Source organism: Coregonus lavaretus (assembly GCF_964263955.1).
Source record: "Coregonus lavaretus genome assembly, contig: HAP1_SCAFFOLD_437, whole genome shotgun sequence".
Lineage (NCBI taxonomy): Eukaryota > Metazoa > Chordata > Actinopteri > Salmoniformes > Salmonidae > Coregonus > Coregonus lavaretus.
Genome location: NW_028161735.1, coordinates 303,929 through 331,331, shown reverse-complemented (window position 1 = coordinate 331,331; position 27,403 = coordinate 303,929). Strand labels below are relative to the sequence as shown.

The window sequence follows — 27,403 nt, the reverse complement described above, 5'->3', positions numbered from 1 at the left end:
AGGAACATTTGTGTTAATCAGAAACCAGTAGTTTACAGACGACTGAGATGAAAGAAAATAGGGAACATTGACATATGATGACCCTATGGGCCCTTGTCAAAAGTAGTGCACTAAATAGGAACTAGGGTGACATTTGGGAGGCAGACTAAGACACCTCCAGGGATTTTCCTTATAGAAGGAAAACCAACAAACATGCAACCATAAAGCCATACAACCCGGGAAGTCTAGTAGTGTGTGCTTGTGCGTGTGCATGTGTGTGTCTCTGTTTGTTTGTGTGTGTGTGTGTGTTTGTGTGTGTGTCTGTGTGTGTTTGTGATGAGAAGGGATTGGAGCAATCAGCCCTACCCTTCCACCACTGGACCGCATACTAATTACACCACTTCATTGATTTAGATGACAGCAACATAGATATGCACACAAACTCGTCAAAAAGGTTTTTTCCATTTAGCCACTTATACAGTACTTTTATAAATAATACACAGGTATTCAGAGAAATGAAACCGGCTGATCTGGAAGTTTATGCTCTGCTTTTTGATATGCGTATATGAAACAGAAAGTCCAGTTGCATAGCTGTGAGCTTGTGACCGAAACCTACCAACATTGATCAACAACATTCCTAGACTGAAAATGTCTTATCTTGTCAGCCTCGTGACAAGGGAAAGGAAGGAACATTATATTGAATCACCTTTTCCTCATAGAAGTGACATTGACTCAGCCATGGCTCTGAGAGCATACATGCTAGTGCTCTCTCTGCTCCACCAGTGTGTCTCTCACCCACTCAGCCCTCCTGACAATGGACTTCGAAGTGCCGCACCAACCTGTCCGCTCTAGCCCTAGAGGTGCTCCCAGGTGGGGAATGGGACAACCTGAGGAACATGGACATGGGACGAGTCATGAACTTTAGCTACTCCCAGTGCCAGACCACGGAGGACGGAGTCTACCTCATCCCAGACGAGGTGTTTGTCATCCCCCAGAAGCTCACTGGTGTTGAGACTCATTCAGAAAATCATCAGTACTCAGCTGGAGCAGCACAGTTCCACGTCTCAATCCATCAATGTGGACGTGTCCTTCCTCCCAGTGCTCAATGCTAAGTTCTCCACTGAGAACCAGCGGGTGAAGAGCCACCAGGTCCAAGACAGGTCTGTCACTACTCGTGTGCAGGTGAGTTGCTCCTTAAGATTGAGAGTCAGACTTAACATTTGCATCACATTCAAGCATGTGTAGAAATACAGTATCAATTGTTGAATTACTGCTGTCGGAAAATGTATTTTCATCGTCAATCGTACACAAGGTCCAACCGAAACTTGACTTCCGCTTTTAACCCAACCCCTCTGAATCAGAGGTGCCGGTGGGCTGCCACATTGGGGCCCGGGGAGAACATACTGAAATGGGGAATTGACAAGGTGGACTCAGATCACCACTATAGTTGTGTATATTAAAGAGATGTTTTAGGTAGAGATATAGTTAAACCTATTTAGTTTATATATATACAATATTTAAACACATAGTGTTAAAGCTGTATTATGTAGCTTTGTGTGTATCCCGAATTCAAAAATAAATGTGAGTTGTAGATTTGCCATTCTGATTGAAAGCAAGTCTGATAAGTGATAGATCTGTTCTATGTGCGCTATTTCTGTTCTATGTGCGCTTCCCCTCCTTAAGTTTCATTTTTGCTTGTTGAAAATATATTTCTAAGTGTTTTACATGGTACAATGATTCTCTACACTATACACAAGTTTACGCGCTGTATCCCGGGTGGCGCCATAACTCTACACAAATGCATTTCATTTCCGCCGGAAGTTGTTGGCACAACGTCTGCCGGTGTAAACACAGCGATGTCGACGCTAGCTTGGGAACACGGTTCTACTACTATGCCGCAACCCGTCAAGGAGCGGAGGGGGAGGAACTTGCAAGGGACTATTTGGAAACTCTGGGCAACAGCATTGAAACCAAAGGCTTAGTGGTGTGCGAAAAGGAACTGCGGCTTGCAGCATCTCCCGATGGAGTGATAAACAACGACATTCTGTTGGAGATCAAATCACCTGTGATGGGAAACAAGTCACTTGCAGAATTTTTGGCAACAAAGAACTGCGAAATCACAACTGTGGCAAACGGAGATAGGGTAGATTACCATATTGCCTGCAATGGTCCAAAAGGCTACTACATGCAGTTACAAATTGGGATGCACTGCACAGGGCTTCAGCACTCCAAGTTGGTGATCTGGAACAAAACTGAGCACCTAGAAATCGAAGTACCCTACGACCAAGGCTTTGTCCAGGGGCATATCATAAGGCTGCGCACATTCTACTTTGCCCACATGCTCCCGAAAATTATTGATGATTTTGTTGAGGGAAGGTTACAGTTCTGCAGTAAATATCTCAGCATTTTAAAACCAAAATAAACTGCCTTATTTAGGTCATGCCCACAGGAGCCAACAGATGTCCATTGTTTACATGATCTCTTTATGCTGTGCAATATATCAGTGTGCCTACTGTTTGAGTGAAAATAAAGTTTGATGTAATTTCAATCCTTAGAGTGCTACAATTTATTTTAGCACAGTTCATAATTCATAGTAAGCTCATACTGTACATAAATAACACTGGATTAATTAACTGTTTTGAGGAAACTAAACAAATGGCTTCAACAAGAAAGATAGCGTGTTTAATCTTAACAGGTATTAAAAAGTAAAATACAAAAGCAGCCCACACAATTACATCACTATGAAAATATTCATATATAATATTAAAAAATACAATGCACGCAGTATTTGTTGTGTTTATCTGTATTTAATGAACAACATGGCTGGGTGTTGGTAGACAGGGACACAGGGCAAGATTCTAAACCTCACTGATCAGTGGACTCTTCAGGTTAACTAGGCCAGCACAGATGGTTAAGATGTTGTCCAGTTTCGGTGCCATGCTGATGGGAACATTCTGGGATAAAATCTTAAACACCTTCAGTCTCTGGATTTCTCTTTCCACATGTATGCGGACATTGGCTACTCGCCTGGTGCGTGTCGTCTCCTCATTGGTCAACTGATTGCGCCTGTAGGTGAAAGCAGGGATGTTCAAACTGACCCTTCGCTCATCAAGCAAGTCTCGAATGGTGAACCCACGGTCCGCCATGACCTCATCACCAGCCCTCAGATAGTCTAGGAACCCACTGTCCATGGTGATAAACTTATCGCTGCTTCTGCCAGCATAGGCATCAGATATAAACATGATTAGCCCATTAGGGGCCACAGCGACGAGATATTTCACAGTGTTGCGTGATTTATACTGGCTGAAAGTGTCACTCCTTGAGTCGTGGTTTGTGGCTCTCTGCATGGCACTTTCGGCACAGTCAATGATGCAGGTGGTTCGAGGGTAGTTCCTCTGAAACGACAAGGCGCATGGTGGCACGAATGGTCTCTCTTGGAAGCCAGGGGATCAGGACTTTGAACTGTTCACCCATCACGTCAATCCAGTGACTAATCACAATGCTTGCCATGGATGTAGACACATTGAAGCGGTGAGCAATATCTCCTAATATTAGGTTTAGTTTTAGTTTCATCAACGTCATAAGTATTTGGTCAACAACAGGAAGGGTAATTGATGGCTTACTGAAAGGCAACAACACCGTCACCAGGGTGAAGAATTGAACCATAAGCACTCCTGTATACAGCCGGGACCTAGCATCATCAATGACCGTGGTGCTGGTCACAGTAGGACCCATTTCTGCCTCGCACTGTGTGGCCTTGTCTACTTTAACAGACTGTGTTGTTGAACATTAAATGTGATCAATATGTGACGGATCCTCCCATTGGGTCTGGGCATCTCGAAGTTTTGGTGTAGCAGGCTCGGCCTCACAGACAGGCTGACAGGTTTCTGGAGCATCTAAAAAGGGGAAGAGAAAACATGGATGGAGCAAAATTAATGCAGGCATAGAGTCCTCTCACTACAAACATCACAATGGAAAAATGTGTACTACAACATTGCACTCACACGCACACACACAATCATCATCACAACAGCCTGCCACCTTGCATTGTATTTATGATGTAGACTAAGGCACACGCAGGCAGGCACACACACACACACACACACACACACACACACACACACACACACAATTAATGATGTAGCTATCGTGGGCATTGTTTGTCCCATCTCCAAAACAATCAACTGCCTTAGCAAAATACCGGTAGCAATGTTTAATGTATGACAACTTCTTCATAATTAACAGTATTGTCAGCTTCATAGCTAAAGTTGCTGAACTTACCCTCAGATTCAAGTCTGCGTTTCTTTATCTGGGGGGAGGCAGTGGTCCGCTGGGTGAGTTGACGCCTCTTTGGCTGGGGAGGGCGATTGTATCCCAACCACAACTCTGGGAAAGGATTATCCTTGGTAGGTTTTTGGTCAACAAAGTGATAGGAACAAACAAAAACGTTGAGGGGTGGTTTCTTTAGATTCAATGCCTTCAGCCAGGTCCTTGATTCCGAGTCGGTATCAGGCTTGCGAAAAAATGTAAACAATGGAGCGCATGGACATTGCCTCTTCGTAGCTGGTTTGTGGTCGTAGCACTCTCTATCTAACCACTCGTTCAGGTGCTTTCTCAAGTTTTTGCAACCAACTACCGCACACGTCGTTCCCGAACCACTTTTCTTCATGTTGTAATTGTAATTTTTATATCCTCTTTGTCACTGCGATATCAGTGCTTTGTCGGCACAACGGAGCTAGCTAGCAAAACAAACCCAGCCCGGCAGAACGGAAGTGGATTGCATCGACGGGAGGAGTTCAGGAAGTAGAGCGGAAACGGCTCAAAAACGTGTGTATACATTGCTTGTTTTGTCACATAAACTGAAATTAGGCGAATGTTTTAGAATTTTAGCAACCAAATAACTGCAGAGCAATTTCTATATTTGTGCCTTTAAAAATAATTGGGGTTTCGGCATACTCAGTTTGTAGTTTATTTAGACTTTTGAATATTATTTCAGTGCGCTGTTGTAACATGCCTTCGCATTGGCTGCCCCAGCAACTAATGACACCAAGCCAAAGATGAATTCTTCTCCTTTCCCTCCCAGGTGCGCAACTTCCTGTACACTGTAAAGGCTCACCCTGACTTCACTCTGGATGGCCGCTTTGTCCGCCAGGCTGAGGAGATCGCAGACGCAATAGAAAACAACCAGACTCGACAGGCAGCGTATTTATCTGAGAAGATGGTGCTTGACTATGGCACCCATGTGATAACCAGCATCGACGCAGGTGCCTCCTTAGTGCAAGAGGACTATCTCAGTGACAAGTACGTGTCCACGACAGACAAGTTCTCTGTCAAGGCATTGGCAGGTCTAAACTTCTTTTATAAACTCAAGTTTGACATTGGCAGCGAGCATGCACAAGAGACCTCAGACTCACTCAGTTATCAGGGCAACTTCACCTACTCCATTATACAGAGCCATGGTGGGGCACCCTTTTACCCGGGCATCACTCTGCAGAAATGGCAGGAGAGCACCAAGAACAACCTGGTAGGCATTGACCGGGCAGGACTGCCACTGCACTACTTCCTCAACCGGTTAACCTTGCCTGATCTTCCTGAACCAACAGTTGGCAAACTGTCACTGTTTGTGAGTGAAGCCATACATCGCTACTATACCATCAACACCCGGCCCGGCTGTGTCAACCCAGACTCCCCGAACTTCAACTTCCAAGCCAATGTGGAAGACAACTCCTGCGAGGGTCCGGCCACCAACCTCACCTTTGGTGGCGTGTTTCAGCAGTGCACCAAGCTCACTGACGATGCAGACCCAATCTGCCAGAACCTGGCTCAGATGAACCCCGACACAGGCTCTTACTCATGTCGTGAACCCTACACACCCACCCTGTTGCGTGGCGAGGTGATAAACCAGGGCTATAACAAGATTGAGTGCCACGACAATTGCTATGACTGTAACTGTTTTTGGGGGATGTTTTGCGATACATGCTGCGACAACGTGTGTGTAGACGTCTTCCATGTCCGCTCCGCTCGAATTGACAGCTACTGGTGCTCCACCAATGAGGTGACCCCAGAGTACTCAGGGTATCTCTTTGGGGGCCTCTACAGCCGATCCCTACTGAACCCTCTGACCAAAACCAAGAGCTGTCCCGTGAACTACTTTCAGATTAACTTTCTGTCCAACGGCCTGATTATCTGCCTGAGCAAAGACTATGAGACTGCCAGCAAGTTCTCAGTGCCATTTGGTGGTTTCTTCAGCTGCCAGTCTAACAACCCCCTGGCAGGTGGCCAACCTCGCTGCCCTCCCAAGTTCAGTCAGCACCTAGCTGGCATTATTGATGGCTGTCAGGTTCTGTACTGTGTCCAGTCTGGCCTGTTCACAGGTGGGCAGCTGCTTCCTGTCCACCTGCCACCTTTCACTCGTCGTCCACTGGTCAGCATACATGCCAATAAAACGATGGTTGTGATGACCGATGGTGATCAGGTCTGGGTCAGGGTTGGCGAGACCAACAGGTGGAACCTGACCAAGCTGACCGAGGTCAGAATGCTTAATCCAGCCTCAGCCCAGATGTCAGATGGGAAGAAGTTCGGTGTGCACTTTGGTGTGGACTTTGGAGTCGTTTGCCTGGTTGCTTTGGTGACAGTTGGGGCTGTGCTACTAGTGAGAAGGAGAAGGGGAGCTGGGTTCGGAGGGGAAAGAGGGTATGAGAAGATCGGGTAGAGTGAGATAGGAGCAGAAAGCCAAGGAGAATAGGCCATAACATAGAGACACAAAGCCAGAGCCCCACCCTAGGCACTGTGGCCATGAGAGTTGGCCAACAAAATAGCTTTGAGATGAAGCACTGAGATGAGATGAAGCGTTGAGATATAGCTTTACTGTAGAATCAACATCTCACTTTCGCTGCTGATTTACAATTTACAATCTACAATCCTGCTGCTTTAAAACGTACACTTTACAAACTACAATCCTGCTGCTTAAAGAGTTAGCTTTTTTTGCTATTGGCAAAAAGCAAAATTGGAAGTTAGATTTTCTTCTAGTCTAATGAGTTTTAATAACAATGTCCCAACATGTGAGGAATTAACAGTATCGTCAGGTATTTATTACATTTGCATCAGGGAAAATTTAAAAGAATACCTGCATCGCGCTGAAGGGTAAGAAATAAAGCAATGGAGCGGTGTAATCTTAGGGACTGACTGGAATTAAGTTATTCATTGTTATTAACTACAGTAGGGAAAAATACACTCTTGCTCCAATGCAAATTATGTAGTAAAAGACACAAACTTTCCAGTGGCAAGCAGCCTTCATCAGGGTTAAGTTATATCACAATATGTTACACAATACAATATGTTAAATGGGGGTCAATTTATGGCGGTGGTGAATGTGTGAACAAATTGATAGATTTTTTTGGGGGGCTAGATAATCTTATCATGTACATTTGTGTAATATAATGGAGACAAGTTTTAGACATATTAGTCTGAATATGGAAACTGTGTTTGTATGATTATATGATTTCATACTTTCTGTTTATACATTTTTACAGAAATGTACTATAGCATGGTAAGGCATTATTGTTTTCTGTTTTAATAATGTTGTAATTTTGGGCTTAATAAAACAAATTCAAAATAAACATCTTCCACAATATGAATTTTTCTATCCTTATCTTGATTTTCTCATGTGAGTGGTGGGTGGGGGGGGTGGGGGGGGGGGGGGGTTACTAAGCTAACATATGATACAAAGAAACGGAATAACGCTGAGCACAGGCAAAATCCTAGAGGAAAACCTGGTTCAGTCTGCTTTCCAACAGACACTGGGAGACAAATTCACCTTTCAGCATGATAATAACCCTAAACACAAGGCCAAACATACACTGGAGTTCAGAGGAGGCTGGTGGGAGGAGCTATAGAAGGACGGGCTCATTGTATTGGCTGGAATGGAATAAATGGAATGGAGTATGTATGTTTGATGCGTTTGATACCGTTCCATTAATACCATTCCAGCCATTACAATGAGCCCGTCCTCCTATAGCTCCTCCCTCCAACCTCAACTGCTGGAGTTGCTTATCAAGATGACATTGAATGTTCCTGAGTGGCCTAGTTACAGTTTTGACTTAAATCGGCCTGGCAAATCTATGGCAAGACATGAAAATGGCTGTCCAACAATAATCAAGAATTTTTAAAAGAATAATGTGCAAATATTGTACAAGCCAGATGTGCTAAGCTCTAAGAGACTTACCCAGAAAGACTCACAGCTGTAATCGCTGCCAAAGGTGATTCTAACATGTATTGTTAATACTTATGCAAATTTGAAATGTATGTTTTTCATTCTCAATAAATTAGCAAACATTTCTAAAAACATGTTTTCACTTTGTCATTATGGGGTATTGTGTGTAGATGGGTGAGAAAAAAAAATGTGTAATCAATTTTGAATTCAGGCTGTAACACAACAAAATGTGGAATAAGTCAATGGGTATAAATACTTTCTGAAGGCACTGTGTACTACCATACATGTTTTAAAGACGAGTCTTGTGAGGCCTGTGGGCATTCTAGAGCAAAACATGTACGTGTTCGTGAGAGCCTCACCTGTCAATAGAGGGGCCATGTAAGTGTGTAGCCCAAACCACGGTCGCTACAGACAGGAGTTGCCAGATCAGCTGTACCGACTTCAGACGAGTCCCGTGACACTTGTGGGGGTCGTAGAGCCCCACAAGCGTCAGTTTTGTGTCCCCCCCAAATGGTTAAAGTTACGATTGTGGGAATTAGGTAAACTGATCCTAGATCTGTGCATAAGGGCAACATTTTACAAAAAATAAACTTCTACCTGGAGCTAGCATCCCAATATTCCTTAGTCTGTATCATACGTTTAACATACTAGTAGTCTTCAGAAATGTACTTAGAGCTAAGCAGAGGCATCAAGTAGCATTAGAGGATCTAAGCTTAATATAATCATCCAAACAAAGCAACCAGACAGTAGTGTTTGGCAGCTGTTAAAGCAGATGTTAATATTTATGAATATGGATGGATCAAATTAATGACCGGATACAATATAATTATGTAGTTATAGATTTCTGAATAGGCTTCATTGACATGAAAATACGATACAAACACACAGGCAAGCACACACACACACTCACACTCACACACAGAGGAAAGTCACTACAATAGCTGCCGTTTTCTCAGGCCGATCTCAGGGAACTCACCTGACGGGAACAGGTCATCACATGGGGACGTCATTTATCACTGTACCGCTGCCTCACGTTGTGTACCGGGGTACAAAACCTGTCACAACATCTCACTGAGTCAGTTAATCAGCATTATATTTAATTCCCATTCCATCACATCATTGAATACTTTATTCATGACAAACAAGGCATGACTCTCAATGGCACCCTACACCCTATAATGGGCTCCAAAAGAAAAAAGCTAACACCCTACTGTTGTACTTGACCTTCTTGCAATTAATAACTGTAAGTCACTCTGGTTTGACTGAATGTAAATAGGGCCATCTGAAATGATGCCCTATTCCTTGTATGGTGCATCACATTTGAACCAGAGCCACCTCAAATCACACCCTATTCCACATAGATGGGTGGGTTGTTTAGCAACAAAATGGATGTTCAGGAACAAAATGAAACTAGCTGAAACAAGCCACTTATGATTCCCCACGTGGCAGTTTCTTGTCATTGTTGCTAGCTAACTGGCCATCCAGAATCACAACAACGCACAGACTTCTGCCCCATTGAACCATGCGCATCATTTTGGTGACATTGTCAGCTAACCCATCTCTCTGTGGAGAAAGAAAATAGTTCCAATATTGGCATAACCTTAGTGATTGGAGGAAAGCTATAAGGGTTATCGAATCAAGATAAAATCCTCTGTTCTCCTCAAGCTCATTAATGTTCATATTTGAAGATTGAAGAAAGGCCAGTCTCGTTGGCAAATGACAGGAGTGGCAAGGAGTGGAATGTTAGCTAAAAAGAATGGTACCCAGGCTAACTAAATCGGGCTTTAATTTCAGTTTGTCTACAAATTAATTAGTGATATGTTGGATTCCCGTCTCAACTGAACATCTAAGTTAAAGAATAGGACTAAATCAAATCAAACTTTAAATGCACTTTAAATAAAGTTTAATTTGATTTAGTCCCATTCTTTCACTTGTTTATATTTGGTTGAGAATGAGATTTAAATCTACTACTATGCCCTACGTCTTTATAATAACTTTTGTACTTTGATCCCTGATTAGACCACTTTGTATCTTAATAAACAAACAAAAAAGTATTTATGTTTTTCTAGTAACATGGGGTTTGATTAGCATTCGCACCACAGTGGCTATTTTTGGTAGCTAGCTAGTTAAACATGACAAACAAGAGAAAGATTATCATCATATCATGCATGGCTTAGCACATCAGCAATCAACATTAACAGCAGAATGCAACTGGCCAGCTCAGCTACAGTGGGAAGAACAAGTATTTGATACACTGCCGATTTTGCAGGTTTTCCTACTTACAAAGCATGTAGAGGTCTGTAATTTTTATCATAATTACACTTCAACTGTGAGAGACGGAATCTAAAACAAAAATCCAGAAAATCACATTTTATGATTTTTAAGTAATTAATTTACATTTTATTGCATGACATAAGTATTTGATCACCTACCAACCAGTAAGAATTCCGGCTCTCACAGACCTGTTAGTTTTTCTTTAAGAAGCCCTCCTGTTCTCCACTCATTACCTGTATTAACTGAACCTGTTTGAACTCGTTACCTGTATAAAAGACACCTGTCCACACACTCAATCAAACAGACTCCAACCTCTCCACAATGGCCAAGACCAGAGAGCTGTGTAAGGACATCAGGGATAAAATTGTAGACCTGCACAAGGCTGGGATGGGCTACAGGACAATAGGCAAGCAGCTTGGTGAGAAGGCAACAACTGTTGGCACAATTATTAGAAAATGGAAGAAGTTCAAGATGACGGTCAATCACCCTCGGTCTGGAGCTCCTTGCAAGATCTCACCTCGTGGGGCATCAATGATCATGAAGAAGGTGAGGGATCAGCCCAGAACTACACGGCAGGACCTGGTCAATGACCTGAAGAGAGCTGGGACCACAGTCTCAAAGAAAACCATTAGTAACACACTACGCCGTCATGGATTAAAATCCTGCAGCACACGCAAGGTCCCCCTGCTCAAGCCAACGCATGTCCAGGACCGTCTGAAGTTTGCCAATGACCATCTGGATTATCCAGAGGAGGAATGGGAGAAGGTCATGTGGTCTGTTGAGACAAAAATAGAGCTTTTTGGTCTAAACTCCACTCGCCGTGTTTGGAGGAAGAAGAAGGATGAGTACAACCCCAAGAACACTATCCCAACCGTGAAGCATGGAGGTGGAAACATCATTCTTTGGGGATGCTTTTCTGCAAAGGGGACAGGACGACTGCACCGTATTGAGGGGAGGATGGATGGGGACATGTATCGTGAGATCTTGGCCAACAACCTCCTTCCCTCAGTAAAAGCATTGAAGATAGGTCGTGGCTGGGTCTTCCAGCATGACAACGACCCAAAACACACAGCCAGGGCAACTAAGGAGTGGCTCCGTAAGAAGCATCTCAAGGTCCTGGAGTGGCCTAGCCAGTCTCCAGACCTGAACCCAATAGAAAATCTTTGGAGGGAGCTGAAAGTCCGTATTGCCCAGCGACAGCCCCGAAACCTGAAGGATCTGGAGAAGGTCTGTTTGGAGGAGTGGGCCAAAATCCCTGCTGCAGTGTGTGCAAACCTGGTCAAGACCTACAGGAAACGTATGATCTCTGTAATTGCAAACAAAGGTTTCTGTACCAAATATTAAGTTCTGCTTTTCTGATGTATCAAATACTTATGTCATGCAATAAAATGCAAATTAATTACTTAAAAATCATACAATGTGATTTTCTGGATTTTTGTTTTAGATTCAGTCTCTCACAGTTGAAGTGTACCTATGATACAAATGACAGACCTCTACATGCTTTGTAAGTAGGAAAACCTGCAAAATTCTCCCCACTGTAGCTAGCTGGCTATAATGTAACCTGTAGGCAACTGTCTACCTAGCTTTCTAACGTTAGCTAACAATAGCTAGCGATGAAAACAACTTGTTGATACAGTTGAGCCAATAACGTATACACATGTAGCTATCTTGCCATTTTGCCACTGTAGACTCTTTCCTGTGTGTGTGTGTGTGTGTGTGTGTGTGTGTGTGTGTGTGTGTGTGTGTGTGTGTGTGTGTGTGTGTGTGTGTGTTGCACGTGTTTTCCAAAAGCAAATAATTGTGTTGTATTAATCTCTGCTCTCAAGCAGCACTAACTCTGACTCATTTCAGATTGACAAATTACATTTACTCTTTATGAGGTATTAGTCTCCAAGACAAATACAATTCAGCCTTTTTTCTTCCTTTATGTAAAACACTGGAGCGTGCAGAACTGGGGAACTTAATTGACTTAAGCCAGTGATTATGTTTGCATCCCAAATGGCACCCTATTCCCTACCTAGTGCACTACTTTAACCAGGGCCCAACGTGCATTATGTAGGGAATAGGGTGCTATTTGGAACACAGTCTACAAAAATATACATATTGTGGTCCAGCCTTGAAGTGGAAATGTAGCCATGAATATTTGACTGGGGAAAAGTGACACAAAGAAATTATGTTTAAAACGAGCTGTGTACATTAAACAGAACAGGACTTTTCATGGCACTGACTACAATCCAACATATTCATTCCCCACTAACATTCTATAATAAAACTGTTTAATTGTTTATAATGTATACAACATTCACTTTAGTTTAATACTCATGCCAGTCTTAAAATGGAGTGAAAGTGTTCGATTTCTAACCCTTCCACAGTGATAAACATGTTCTCGAGAGTAGTTACAATAATACTTGACATTGCTTTAATTAACATGAGTTAATGTCGTAGTTAACATAAATCAATGCATTATTTGATTAGGCTACATTTTATTGTCTGTCATAAAGGTATTATTGTACATAGAATACTAAACAGAGACACTGTAAAGTCATTCCAATGATAAACAGACCTCATACACATGATCACATGATTCTCCTTCTGGTTAAGATACTGGATATCAGCTAATACAGAAAAATGTGTGGGTTGTAGACTCCGTCTCATGCTACCACTAGAGTTAAAGCACCGCCAGCATTCAAAAGTGACCAAAACATCAGCCAGGAAGCATAGGAACTGAGAAGTGGTCTGTGGTCATCAACTGCAAAACCAGTCCTTTATTGGGGGTGTCTTGCTAATTGCCTATAATTTCCACCTGTTGTCTATTCCATTTGCACAACAGCATATGAAATGTATTGTCAATCAGTGTTGCTTCCTAAGTGGACAGTTTGATTTCACAGAAATGTGATTGACTTGGAGTTACATTGTGTTGTTTAAGTGTTCCCTTTATTTTTCTTAGCAGTATATTTTAATTTGTTTAACACTTTTTTGGTTACTACATGATTCCATATGTATTATTTAATAGTTTTGATGTCTTCACTATTATTCTACAATGTAGAAAATAGTACAAATAAAGGAAAACCCTGTAATGAGTAGGTGTGTCCAAACTTTTGACTGGTACTATAAATGCAAAGTTGGACTAATGCCTAATGCCTAATGTTCAGATACCTGAACACAATTAACAAGATAGAGAATAGAGAGAGTTTTGTTGACGCTGAGAACAGAATTTATATATTTTTAAATAACATTCTTAGAACGTTATTTGAACACCATGACTTTAAATAGAACCAGGATGAAACCTGCAGAAAATGTTATGCTGAAGTACTGAAATTCCCACAGAAGAACATTGTTTCTTAATGTTTTCTGAACGTTCTGAGAACATGACTAAATAGAACCTTGAGGAAACCAGTAGAAAACCTTATGTTGAAGTACTAAAATTCCCACCTAAGAAATATATGGTTCTCAGAACGTTATGTGCCTGCTGGGTAACTGAATCACTCACATATTTTGTGTCTGGCCTCATAGGTGCTCCAGCAGTCATCTTTGCATTGTGAATTGAGCTAAATTGATAAAATTCCATCTGTGTCCAAAAAGTATATTAGGGCCAGATCGAAATTTACTTTGGGGAGAGCTTGTCCAACTCAAGGTGTCATAAAAAAAATATGCCAACAAGGTGTCATAAAAAATTTTTAAGCCCACAAATATCTTACTGTAGCGGCCCTGTGTTTATAAATGCTGATATCGAGTTTTTCACTTCAGCATGCTTTTGTGGCACAGTCGGTGCCACGCAGGGCCATGGGCGGTGTGTTCAATAGGGCGATATGGGCGACGCACTGCCAAACGGGAAAAGGAAGGGATTTTTTGTCTAATCAATTATATCATGGCAACAGTAGTTCAGTGTTCACGTCTGATCTGCCAGCCACTAAATGTCCAATCAGGCTAAAGTCGTGCTTCAAATGTCCCCGCCCGTTTTGGGGCGATTTCAGTCAGGTTGAAAATCGCCCAGAAGTCTCTCATAGCCTCTAATGTAAAATATTTTTTTTTCAAATTTCTGAGCTTTCAATACATTCTCTATGGGTGTCTGAGGGCTTGCACTTACGCGCTTTCGTCATACGTAACGTAACGTAACCATGAACGGCAGACAGCAACGCTTGGACAGCGACTGGTGTAACCGACATGCACCATCTTTCAGAAAAGATTAAGAAAAATGAGCTGTCAAAGACCCACATTGATAGCTGTTTGAGATTGTCTGCTTTGGTGAGAGTGAATATTGCCACTCAACTGGATGAGGGATACAGGCTAGCTGTCCGCCGCCACAACGATGAGGTTAGCAACAGCAGAGTCGTGAACACTGTCTACGAGAATCGAGACGACCTCATAGAATGTTTTGAAGCCATCCGGACGGGTTCATTGGGTTCATTTGACCAGCCCACCGTACCAGAAGCTACAGAATAAGGACATCGATGCTGTCTTTATCAAACGTGCCCTCGACAGCTTCGCAAGCAGTGTGCAGGCCATAAGGTAAGATAAAGATTAAACAATATCATTCGATCTTTCTCAAAGCAGAGCTTTATTTGAAAATGTATGCATGAAAGGAGACTGCATTTGTGTTTGAAATTACATTACAGTATTGTCATTATATATGGCCAGTGGTGTAATCTATCTTATTTTATATACTATGTGTACTGTACAGTGGTGCTCATAAGTGTATGAACACATTCTAAAGCTGACTAAAAAGAGGAATAAAAAAATAAAAAAATCATCTTTTGGAAATTGATCTTAATGACTTAATTAAAAAAGTTGGAAAATCCAACCTTTAAGGACACCAATTTTCTTTTCTTTTTTATTCCTCTTTTTAGTCAACTTTAGCATGGGATCATAAGCTTATGAGCACCACTGTATACTGTGCTGAACATCCAGGCTATGTGAGACACAAAGGCTAACTTAAACACTAAAGACTTTATGCATCCCTGCCCATTTTAAGTGGAACTGAAGTATTTGTACTATACATGGATACATTGCATATACCTGTGCATCACATAGACAACAATACTGTACAAAGCCAACAAACACATTGGTCTGTTTGCCTTCAGGGACTCCTCTCAACAGCAGCTGCAAGAAGCAACAGGAGCCAAAAGACCCAGAACAGCTTTGAGAGAAGAGGAGAAGCAGAGGCTGTCTGAAGAGGTCTGCAACACCATCCTGGATCACACCAAAGAAAGGTTCTCTTTCTCTGGCCACCTTGTGAGTGCTACCTTACTGCAAGCAGACATGTTTGAAAGGTACTGCCATTCAAAAAAATAAAAAATCTGTTCATGTTCATTTTTACAAATCTATACAATTGGCCAGAATATGGTTGTTCATATTTACAAATCTATACAATTGGCCAGAATATGGTTGTTCATTTTTACAAAGCCATACATATTGTTTATGCAGTGTTGAGGAATGTGAAAGAACACCCTTGATTATTTTTACTGTGATAACTTATTTTGCTTTTGTAAGCCAACACTTTTGAGATCAGTCAATAAATGCTTCTGGTATTGACTTATATGCTGCCCCTGTCTTCATGTTGTTGCTGGACATATCTTTTAAAAAATGTGTGTAGGTCACCTAAATCATCAGAAAAATTGCCCCTCCTGAGAATTTTTTCAGGAGCCGCCACTGCGCAGGGCTATGGGCATGAAGGTTCGCCGACCACCACAGACAAGCTCACTCTCCCTGCCTGTTTCATTACTTCACTATGACAGCAGTTTGCAGACAATGATCAGCTAGAGAGAAATCAGATATTCCACATTTTGATGCCATATTTATAATTATATAAAATATAATGTGCCAATGCACCACACAACCAATATACAAAGCATGTCAACTTCAGTCACTTCAATATCATGGTTTGCATTTTCAACACCACAATAAATAGACTATGTCAATCTGGACAAACATGAAACACACCCCTCCCTACCTTGTAGGCTTCACCAGTATCGAAGGCTTGGCTTGAAAATGTCCGAATGGAGTGTCATTAAACTTTTTGGTGTTTTGTAACAGATGTCTCTTTCCATTCATCAAATTTCCCCTGCACAGTTTGGATGGATTAATTGATTGATTGAATTTATGTGTCATTTAAAAATGACTGGGATTGCACAATAAAGTCGGGGACTTATTTCAATTGTAGTCCCTATTTGTTGCAGCATATTTTACAGTAATATACGGACTAAATGCGCCACTAATTTACACATCTCCATGTGGCTTTTGGCGTCATCTTATTTTTTAAAATTGTAAATTCAATGTCGTTTTTAGCCAATGAATGATGGGCTATGCATGAGGTTCTAACTCATAGCCTGTTTCTTGCGCAATACGCACCATGCACTCCATTGCCCTCTACTTAAAAAATGCTTCATAGCTATTGGAGTCCCAGGAAAAGCTAGACTAGAATAGCTTGCTGGAAGAATTTATTTTTAGAATTTCTTATACTAATAGACTATTGGAAGAGGGATGGATGCAAGCTCTTGTTTGCTGAATTAAAAATACAGCAGCCAATATAACTCATGGCCACAGGCTGGGGAGTTTGAAAGAGAGAACTCGGGATGGCGGTATAGCAGTTATTTGTTCAGACCAGTAACCATTCAATCTTTGTGAAGAGAAAAGAAAGCCATCTGCATCTTATTATTGTCCTATATTATTCAAGTAGCGAGAAAGGAATGGAGAAAGAGAACATAGGCTAATAGGCATGTTGCACAATAGTAGGATATATATTATGAAAGGTATGCATGCATCACGCTACTTATTATAAACATGTAAAATAGGCCCTATTATATTTCAACATTAAAATATCATTGATAGCCTATAATTGTAACTTTTTAGGCTGCATGTCCTGCACCAGAAACGCATGTTCTCTCCCAGGTTCATGGTTTGAAAGAGGTGCGTAATTCCAGTCCATATAATAGAGTATAATACAATACAGTAATACAGTCCACACTCAAAAATATTAGCTTACTGGAGCTTGTTTCATTTACTTACCCAAGAGAGCATAGCAACATCTATGGGCTTTTGTGTTTTTCTGTTGTGCGTAATGTGCGGTAGCCTATCATAAGCTACGTATTGGATAATGGCACAATCATTTGGTCTTTTTTGGTCATGGGCTCATAAAATGTCTTTGGGTTGGAAAAACAGTGTTACCAGGAAGAAAATTTATTATTCTTGGGATGTAACATTTGTAAAATACAGGGAAAATATTCAATACTAATCTGTAGCTTATTAGTTCAATGTTTGGGGCTGCTGGTGAACCGTGATCTGCAGGCATGATAAGAGTTACACTGGACTAGTGCACTTGCCAGTCTTTAGGGTGTCTGTCGTTAAATATGGCACAGCCAGCACCATCAATAAATTAGGGATATTGGCCAAATGACCCACATTTACATGTCCTTAAAAACAGCCTATTACAAATGACAATAACACTATTCCTTGTGTTTGGGTGTGTAGCAAATGCAAAACTTTATAGCCTATTTTTTTTATTGGTTTTTAAGCTTCTGTCCTAAAACAATAATTGTCCACCTCATGGTTCAGCTGTCAGAGATTTGAGCACTAAATGCATCAGGGCATTGCATGCATAGACCTATAGACTTAGATCAGTTAGGTGTTCACTGTATGATATATATTAATACTTTTTAATACAGCCTGTATAAAGGAAGAGAAGCTTAGGCCTATCCCCAGAGAGATCGAGAGAGAGATATACAGGGAGCACTCTACAACACCGATATGCATTTATTTTTGCAGATGGCTATTACATCTGATATATAGATATTTGTTATATATATTTTTAAATCCTGCTATACAGATATAGACTTACATAAGGAGGTTCATTCGTTAATTTTCGATCAGAATATTTGATATAAAGATAAGCATTATATTGTTGGATTTAAGGAGTAACTCTGGTAGGTCTGAAATATTCTTCCTCACCTCAAGTTAAACTGTGGGAGTCAGTTGGAGAGCCGGTGCACACTGCCTTCATATTATAGGCTTGAAGTAGGTAAAGCTTAATAATAGCCACACAACACCAAATCTTCACCAAAGTTGCTAATTTTTATTAGGGTAACATCAAAAGTAAGTCAAGAAGTTGTTTATAGGGAAAATATTAGCAGGCAATTATATTGCGGCAAACACAGCATTACAGTTGGAACTTTCATTTGGTTTAAAACTTCAAAAAAGTTTTGAACAGGTTATATTGCAGCAATTACCAACAAAAGGCAAGGGCCTACTGTACCCATCAAATGACAGAAATAGGCTAATGGTATTTATTTTAAACAGACCTACTTATAAACAATCTTAAATTAAATATGGAGCACAAATTTAAAAAGACTGATCAAATTTAATTTAGCCAATGAAAATGTCTCAACAGAATTAAACAAAACAGGTTTTGCATATTAAAAAATCTGGTTTCGATTAATAAATAGGCTTACAATAATAACAATGATATACAATTATAATAATGATAAAACAAATAATTATAAATACGATTTTAAGGTTCAAAATTGCATCCTACCTGAATAGGGAGTTGCACAGTAGCCTGCATTTGGTCTTGCCAAAGTTCTTCTCATCTTAGTCCACTACAATATTAAAACTTATATTAAATTCCCCTTGTAGGCTTTTCACTATAGGCTTACTCTTTTCCCTCTAAATGTTGTTTTACTTCAATGAAAAAGGCCTCCATCATCACAATCAACAGCAGCCTAGGCCAAGGCTCCTCTCTCCCTCTCTCTATCCCCAGCAGCTGTCTCACGTGTGCGCAAGTCGTGAGAGAATGGTGCTGAGGAGAAAATTCGGGGTGTAGGCCATTATAGACTCTCATGGAGAATTTGGAGACTACAATTGTATTAATTGGCTTTTAATTGTGGAGTTTCCATCAAATTGACTTGTTGCAGATTCAAGTCTGTGCATAAATATGTAGTGCACATGAAAATAACTTTTGAGGTTAAATTCCCATGTACCGAATAAAAAATACAAGTTAAATGGGTTCTATCACATTTTCAACTCCAGGCCTACTGAAGGTTTTGTTTTAAAAAAATGTTGGGTAGGTACAGTGCATTTGGAAAATCTTCAGACCCCTTCCCTTTTTCCACATTTTGTTACATTACAGCCTTATTCTAAAATTGATGAAATATTTTTTTTCTCTGCTCAATCTACACACAATACCCCATAATGACAAAGCAAAATGTTATTAGAAAATGATATTATTCAGACCCTTTGTCTCTGAATGTCCTTGAGTGGCCCTGCCAGAGCCCGGACTTGAACCCAATCAAATATCTCTGGAGAGACCTGAAAATAGCTGTGCAGTGACGCTTCCCATCCAACCTGACAGAGCTTGAGAGGATCTGCAGAGAAGAATGGGAGAAACTCCCCAAATACAGGTGTGCCAAGCTTGTAGCGTCATACCCAAGAAGACTCAAGGCTGTAATGTGATATTTCAGTTTTTTATTTTGTATAAATTAGCAAAACTTTCTACAAAAAACGGTTTTTGCTTTGTCATTATGGGTATTGTGTGTAGAATGATTAGGGAAAAAAACAATTTAAGCAATTTTAGAGTAAGGCTGTAACGTCAAGGGGTCTGAATACTTTCCGAATGCACTCTATATCGAATGTGCCCACTCTGGTATTGGCATGTGCGCTCTAGCCAACATCTTACAGATACAGCGCGGGTAAAGCGTACTACATGATGAGTTTATTATGGACAAAAGTGCAAGATTATTTTATTTGTCAAATGGCAGCCAAGCATCGATCATCATTTTCACCAGAATAAGATCCTCCATATGTATTGAAAGGAAGATCAACCTCATCACTGTGCACTTTCACCACCCTGTGAAGTTCATCATAACTTATTTCATTTGTAGTCTAATAAACTACATTCTTTCCCATGATGTCGTGACATTTTATATCCAACATGTATGCTACTTTACTCTCAAAAAAAGGTTGGATGGAAACCTGGTGAATGTCAAGCCATTTAAGGATGCTGGAATTATATTTTGGATGAAAGTGCGAACACCTACAGGAGACTTTTGAAGTAGCCTAATCAGATTAAAACATTGTGACTGGTTGTGTTTATGCCACATATAAAAACGTAATACATTTTAAAAGTTCAATGATAAATATTTATACTATATTAAAGCATTAAGTTCTAGGTGCCCGAGGAATAGCCACTCTGATTGGAGAGGAGGCTGAGCTTTCCTGTATAACTGGGCCCGCCGGGAGCATATGTGGTCACATTATTATAGGACAACTCGGGAGAATGATGATCTGCAACAGACAGTGCATTCAGTATCGGAAGTAAAAATACAGCCAGACTCCTGTGCCTTTTCTAGACCTTATAAACTGTCGAGAGTAGACCCACAACTGATCCAAATCGAATGAAACATTTAAATCACAGGGCTTTTGCACTATTATTCAAATGACATTTTAACTGCATCCTAGAGTAGAATTTTGAACTCACTTGAAATCAATAAGGCAATTATTAATTGCATTGTAGTGTTGTAGGCTACTATAGTCTAGGTATGATAATTGTATTGTCCCTGAACAAGATCAATAGGGGAGCTTTTTGAGCTGTGTGTTTCATGTCTTCACTGTTCTTTCAAGTGTAATGATGCACCTAACCTGTCGACTGCCTATCAGCTATTCCTATTTTTCCTTGTCGATTCATGTTTAAAATTGATGCACCTTTGAATGATTTTATGTGTGGTATGATTGCTAGTTAGCCTATTGCAGATCTGGACAAACGATCCACCTACCACTATTATCACTATGAATGGTGGATAGAGGGCAGGATAGACATTAGACTGGTAGACTATATTGACCTGTGGTATAGTAAAAGTTAGCACATGGAAAAGTGTGGTGCATAAGGGAAGTACCAAAACACCTTGATATAGGGGAGGCGCGTGCAAGCAGATGAGGAAATGTGGCTAGGATGGAAGAAATTACATAGTAAAACCTGCAAAAGAGCAATGTTAACCAGGAAGAAACGCACTACCCTCCCCTATACCCAATGAAAAAAATTTGAAAAACTCCCCAAAGCAAAAAAATACGTTTGACAACCCTCCCCTATTTAGGACCACCCTGCCCCCAGTAAATTATGATCTGTCCCTTATGTCGTAGAATCTGAAGACAGGTTCATTTCCTCCGCCACTTTTGCATCAACGTTGGTAAGTTGTGACAATGTCTGCTATACGGTGTGTCTCCTCCTTTTGAAGCAAATGAAAATGCCCAATAGAGTAACAATCAGCACCATCACCACTAGAGCTGAGAGTGTGGATAGGTGTACTCTCTCTGCCCCAGACTCCCAACTGACATCCAGCTTGTTGTCCAGACTGAGGTGAGAGGCAGTACAGGTGTAGTTGTGTCTCTTCTTTAGCTCCTCAGTACTGACCTCCAGACTCTTCCTCAGCTGGTAGGTCCCATCTCCACTAGGCAGCACCTCCCCCCCTGTCAGCTCCTGTTCTGCCACTGGCTGGCCGTCTCTCAGCAGGGTCAGGTTGATGTGGCGGGGGTAGAAACCAAACGCCAGGCAGCTCACCTGGAGCCCTCCAGAAACCTCTTTCTTTATCAACCTAAGTCTGGGAGGCACTTTACGCATCACAACATTATTCTCTCTCTTCAGGAATGTCTTCAGTGTTTTGATTCAAATGGGAAGGAAAACATTCCCAAAAAGTGTTCTAAAATATGCTCTCCTCATCCCATCCCATCCTGGCAGTAGTTTCCCTGCATCGTATGTAAAATGTGTCATGTTGTAATATAACATTCGATCTGTATAAATGGCATTGAAATTGTTCTTTGACATGACCAAGGCCGGTTCACCATTGTCCAACATCTCACAGCCAGCCATTCTTTGCTGAACTTGAACACCTTCTGTGAGATTAAAGTGGTGCTTTAGCTGAAAGGATCTCTCTTTAATGCTCTGGTACATAATTTCAAATACATAAGCTCCGTCCTGAGCTAGGTCATCATGTATTTTGTCTGTTGGGTTAAGTCCCCTGTAGATAAAGTGTTTCATGTTGGAGTCATAGTAACCCACTTGAACTTCATCCAACATCACCACAACCGTAAACTCAGGGAAAGGCGTCTCTCCGATGATGTGTGTTGCAAGTGCCCACAGAGAATGTGATCCTGAACCTGAGAGAGGAGTGATATTATCCACAGTTATCAACATTGAGAGCTATAAGGTTCTATCTGCAAAAAGATGATATTGAGATAATTGGCTTTAAAGTTCCGAACACTCATTGGTTTGCATGGTGTCAGGCAGGGCCGTGCACAGACTTTTCAGGGGGAACAAAGTGTTCAAAGAGAAAAAACCACACACACTCATCATCAAAAATGGTAAGCAAGCTAGTTAGTGCCTCCTAAAGTCATGATTGACGTTGGGAAAAGAGGGTGGGCTAGCAGCTGATCATTGATGTTGATGATTGATGTAAATCTGCTAGTTAGCTAACTCTATTTATTTTACTGATTGTGATTTACCTCTCTGTCTTCCTGCCTCTCTCTGCTGTGAGTATCAGCCAATCAGACTGAATATTGATGATGATGTAGGCTAAATCAAGTGTTATCAAGTGATAATTAAATGTTATTCTGCTGTGGCAGCACTGTTGAAATTTAAACTAGGTAGTTGGCACACACACTCGACCGGTGAACGTATCTCTCAAACCATGCATGTTTACATACTGGGCCTGGCAATATCTGGACAGGGCAGACTTGGAAAAAGGTGCAACAGGTCACGCGTGCTAGCTGAGCTCTGTACAGGGCAGATCAACAGGCACAACCAACAGACGACTTGCAGGCAGTGGGTCCAAACAACAATGACAAAACATTTTTTTTTAAATTACAAAACTTTTTGGGGAAATGATATCACCACCCAAAAGGACACTTTGGAGACTGGAAGGGCAAAGAGGCATGTGCTCTGCAGGTAGAGCCATATATGTGCAGCTGCCTAGCATCAGCAATTTTGATCTTGTATTCTCTTGAACTGAACAACATGAATTGGAGTATTTAGAGTACTATATAGGGAGAGAACATTGAACAGAACAAGGCTATGTCAATAACTAGTTTGACAAAAATGCAGATAGAACCTTATAGTCCCAAACTCTCCATTTAACATTGTATAACAGAAAAAATATTTCAATGAGTTGAGAGAAAGTAAATAGTCCATCTTACCTGCGTTGATAATGGTGGAAAACAAAATAACAAACAAAAAGTTTGCCCATGATTTAGAAATGTTCACTACTTTTGCAGTAGCCTCACATAGGAGGTTTCTAGCTCTCAAGTGAATCTGACTTTTCCTTTCGATAATGCTTATCTTCTTCTTCTACAATATTAAGGTGGTCTGCAAACAAACTTTAGAGGTGCATGTCGCCACCTACTGTACTGGAGTATGTAGTCAATCACAGTTTACAGACTAAATGAATAAAGAAACAAACATTAAGCGAAACTAAACTATCTAATCCTGTGCTACTAAGAAAATAAAAAGAGCCCTACTAGCCATTATCAAACCCTCCCGCATCCCCCAAATACCTTTCACATCCCCCCTGTTGGAAAGCAGACTGAACCAGGTTTTACTCTAGAACATACCCATAACAGGATTCAGCCACCACCATGCTGAAAATATGAAGAGTGGTACTCAGTGATGTTGTGTTGGATTTGCCCCAAACATAATGCTTTGTATTCAGGACATAAAATGTATTTATTTGCCATATTTTTTGCAGTTTTACTTTAGTGCCTTATTGCAAACAGGATGCATGTTTTGGAATTGTTGTATTATGTACAGGCTTCCTTCATTTCACTCTGTCATTTAGGTCAGTATTGTGGAGTAACTACAATGTTGTTGATCCATCCTAATTTTTTCCCCTATCACAGCCATTAAACTCTGTAACTGTTTTAAAGTCACCATTGGCCTCATGGTGAAATCCCTGAGTGGTTTCCTTCCTCTCCGGCAACTGAGTTAGGAAGGAGGCCTGTATCTTTGTAGTGACTTGGTGTATTGATACACTGTCCAAAGTGTAATTAATAACTTCACCATGCTCAAATGGATATTCAATAGCTATGTTTCCATTAACTTGCATAGAAAATAGATGCAACAATTGTCTGCTAGGGTGAGTTTCCATTGAACGCAATAATTGACTAATATATTCCATATTCTAATAATTACCATATGCCAACGAATCGCCACGGTCCGTGCCATGGTGAAACTTGCACTCCTGTAGATCTGAAATATTTAGATGGTGAAACTTGCCAGCCAACCAGGAAATGCAAGGCGAAGCAATTCAGGCATTCTTAAAAGTCAGGACAAACAATGTCCTGCAAAGAAACATTATTTTTTATAGTTTAAAAAATATATTTTGTAAGACATACACATTTATAATTAATTGTGGAGTGGAGCTTTATAGTTACGAGGTGACATCACGTGCCCCGCATATCTTCAAAATGATTCGGCAGTCATCATTTATTCGAAAGACACTGTTTCCATCCTCATTTGTTGCAATAAAGTAAGTCAGACAGAAGAAAAATCCACCCTTGTCGAACGGATTAAAATGTTGTCGATCTTTAGAAAATGTATCCTATATCTGCCATTTCCATTACACGTCGCAATGATTTTTTATTGCGTCATTGGTTTTGACAATGGAAACCTGCCTACTGAGCATCTTCACCGTCTTTCATTTGCGGTACCTCAAACTGTTGTGATTACCATCTAAAACAAACTTTTATGAGTTGATTTTACTTTTGTCTGGGCAGTGTCTTAACATCGTCCTAAAACCTACCTTGAACTGGGAGTTTTTTTTATAAATAGTTTTTTGTTAAAAAATGTTTTAACAGGATTCCTAGTACCTTTTCTGAGATGCTTTGTGGATACGGACCGATGGCACGTATCCGCAAAGCGACTCAGAGTAGAAAATTGGTCTGAGAATAGAGACATTTTACTCCTACTCTTATGGGTAAAAAATAAAAGCTATGTATGAAACCTCTTTAGGCACAAGAGTCCCACTTAGTTGACAGATACTCATTAGGTGTTCTAACCAGTTAAGAGTTACCAGCAAGTGTCTTGATAGTAGAAAAAAAGCAGTGAGTCAGTGGATCCTGCGCCACATGCAATTGCTTTGGAGTTGTTGAAAGAATGTTTTGATATTTCTATATGATTAATCCATAAATAATCTAGACCTACATGCAACAGTATCTCTTGCATTTTTGAAAATTATTTAACATTAGCTACATTTCACATGATATGCCTAAATACTTATAACCACATAGGGTAATAAAAAATCATATTTTTCTTTTGATTTTTTAATTAACCTACATCATGTTATTTCAACTTATCCCTTTGGTGCACAATAACACGTTAAAAAATATGCCTAAACTGGGCATTCCTATAAATTGGCAATTGAAGGCATCTAGGTCTCATGTTAACTTTGATTGTGTTTGATGAAAATTATAGATTTTTCAAACGTTTTATGCAAGTGATTTGATGCCAACTGTGCCAAAGTGATTTAGAGTTGTTAAACGGGAGTGACGAGTGTGTTGATATAACGATAATATTATCAATTTTAACAACCATCAGAATTGGTTAAAAAAAACAAAGTTTATGCATGCCAACATATTAGCAAAGAATTAAGAGTAGGCAAAGTGATCGTGTCAAAATTATATCAAACGTTTTACCGTTGCAGTCATATTCACCGTTGACTGAAGCGTGCATAACTGTTGATGCCTCATTGGTTATTCCCCATCATTTGCAACAATGTCAATGAGCGTCATCACTATTTTTCCTTTGCGGTACCAAACTGTCGTGATTACCAGCTGAGGCAAACTTTTATGAGTTGATTTTACTCCTGGTTCAGACTTTGTCTGGGCAGTGTCTTAGCATCATCCTAAAAACGTATTCTTTAAAACGTTATTCTTAAAACTGGTTTTAACAGGATCCCTAGGAACTTTTCTGAGATGCTTTGTGGATAGGGCCCAGGACTCCCGGAGTAGGCAGAATAGCCCAGCTAGCACATTTGGTTCCTTGGAAGTTGTGGGAACGTATGTTTTTGGTTTCACATTGGTTGTAGGAATGACGCCATACATTTCCTGACCGGTAAAACTGAACGTTTTTTTAAACATTCTGAGAACAGAAGTGAAAATGTTGCCTTTTTTGGGAATGTTTATTTTTAGGTTCTGGGGAGGTTCTGAGAACGTTTTACTCTGGTTCCTTGAAAGTATTCCTGGAAGGTTTTATTAACGCTCTGAGAATGGAAATTATAGGTTATTTCAAGGTTTTTGAATAACTTCCTTAAAACTTTCACTGAATGTTTCAATAAGACTATCACGACTCAGGATATGACCCAGATGCAGACACAGGAGGCGGATAGTACAGTTCTCAATAATCATTTATTAGAACATGGGGCAGGCAAAGGGCTGGTGGAGGACAGGCAGAGGTTCGTAATCAGGTCAGAGTCAGGCAGGTACAGGACGGCAGGCAGGCTCGGAGTCAGGGCAGGCAGAATGGTCAGAACCGGGAAAACTAGGAAATAAACACTTGAGAAACAGGAAAACGGGAAAGCACGCTGGTAAGTCAAGACAAGACGAACAGGCAACAGACAAACAGAGAACACAGGTATAAATGCACTGGGGATAGTGGGGAAGATGGGCGGTACCTGGAGGGGGGTGGAGACAAGCTCAAAGACAGGTGAAACATATCAGGGTGTGACAAAGACTTTTAATAACACTGCTAGCTTATTTTGGATAAACTTTTTTTAACTGCAAGCACGGATAGGATACATTCATTGCCATATGTATTAATCATGCAAACACATTTCTTTTTTATTACACAGCATCAGTGAGATTCAAACCTATAATCTTCTGTTCTCTAGCCAAGACCGGATCTTTCATTTCTGAGGCTCCGTATCCATGAGTGTGCAAATTCATGCAGTATCTCACGGGAATTTG

At 40.6% G+C, this 27,403-nt stretch overlaps 2 pseudogenes across 2 annotated transcripts; one reads left to right on the top strand and one right to left on the bottom strand.

Moving 5' to 3' along the window:
• Positions 1-717: 717 nt before the first annotated feature.
• LOC311120182 (macrophage-expressed gene 1 protein-like) lies at positions 718-6,691 on the top strand (annotated as a pseudogene). Its single transcript has 2 exons — positions 718-1,161; positions 5,063-6,691. The product of its transcript is annotated as a macrophage-expressed gene 1 protein-like (transcript).
• A 14,831-nt stretch (positions 6,692-21,522) lies between these two features.
• On the bottom strand, positions 21,523-26,146 carry LOC311120181 (major histocompatibility complex class I-related gene protein-like; annotated as a pseudogene). The gene is made up of 3 exons: positions 26,135-26,146; positions 23,642-23,792; positions 21,523-22,606 (listed from the first exon to the last, which is right to left on the bottom strand). The product of its transcript is annotated as a major histocompatibility complex class I-related gene protein-like (transcript).
• Positions 26,147-27,403: the final 1,257 nt, after the last annotated feature.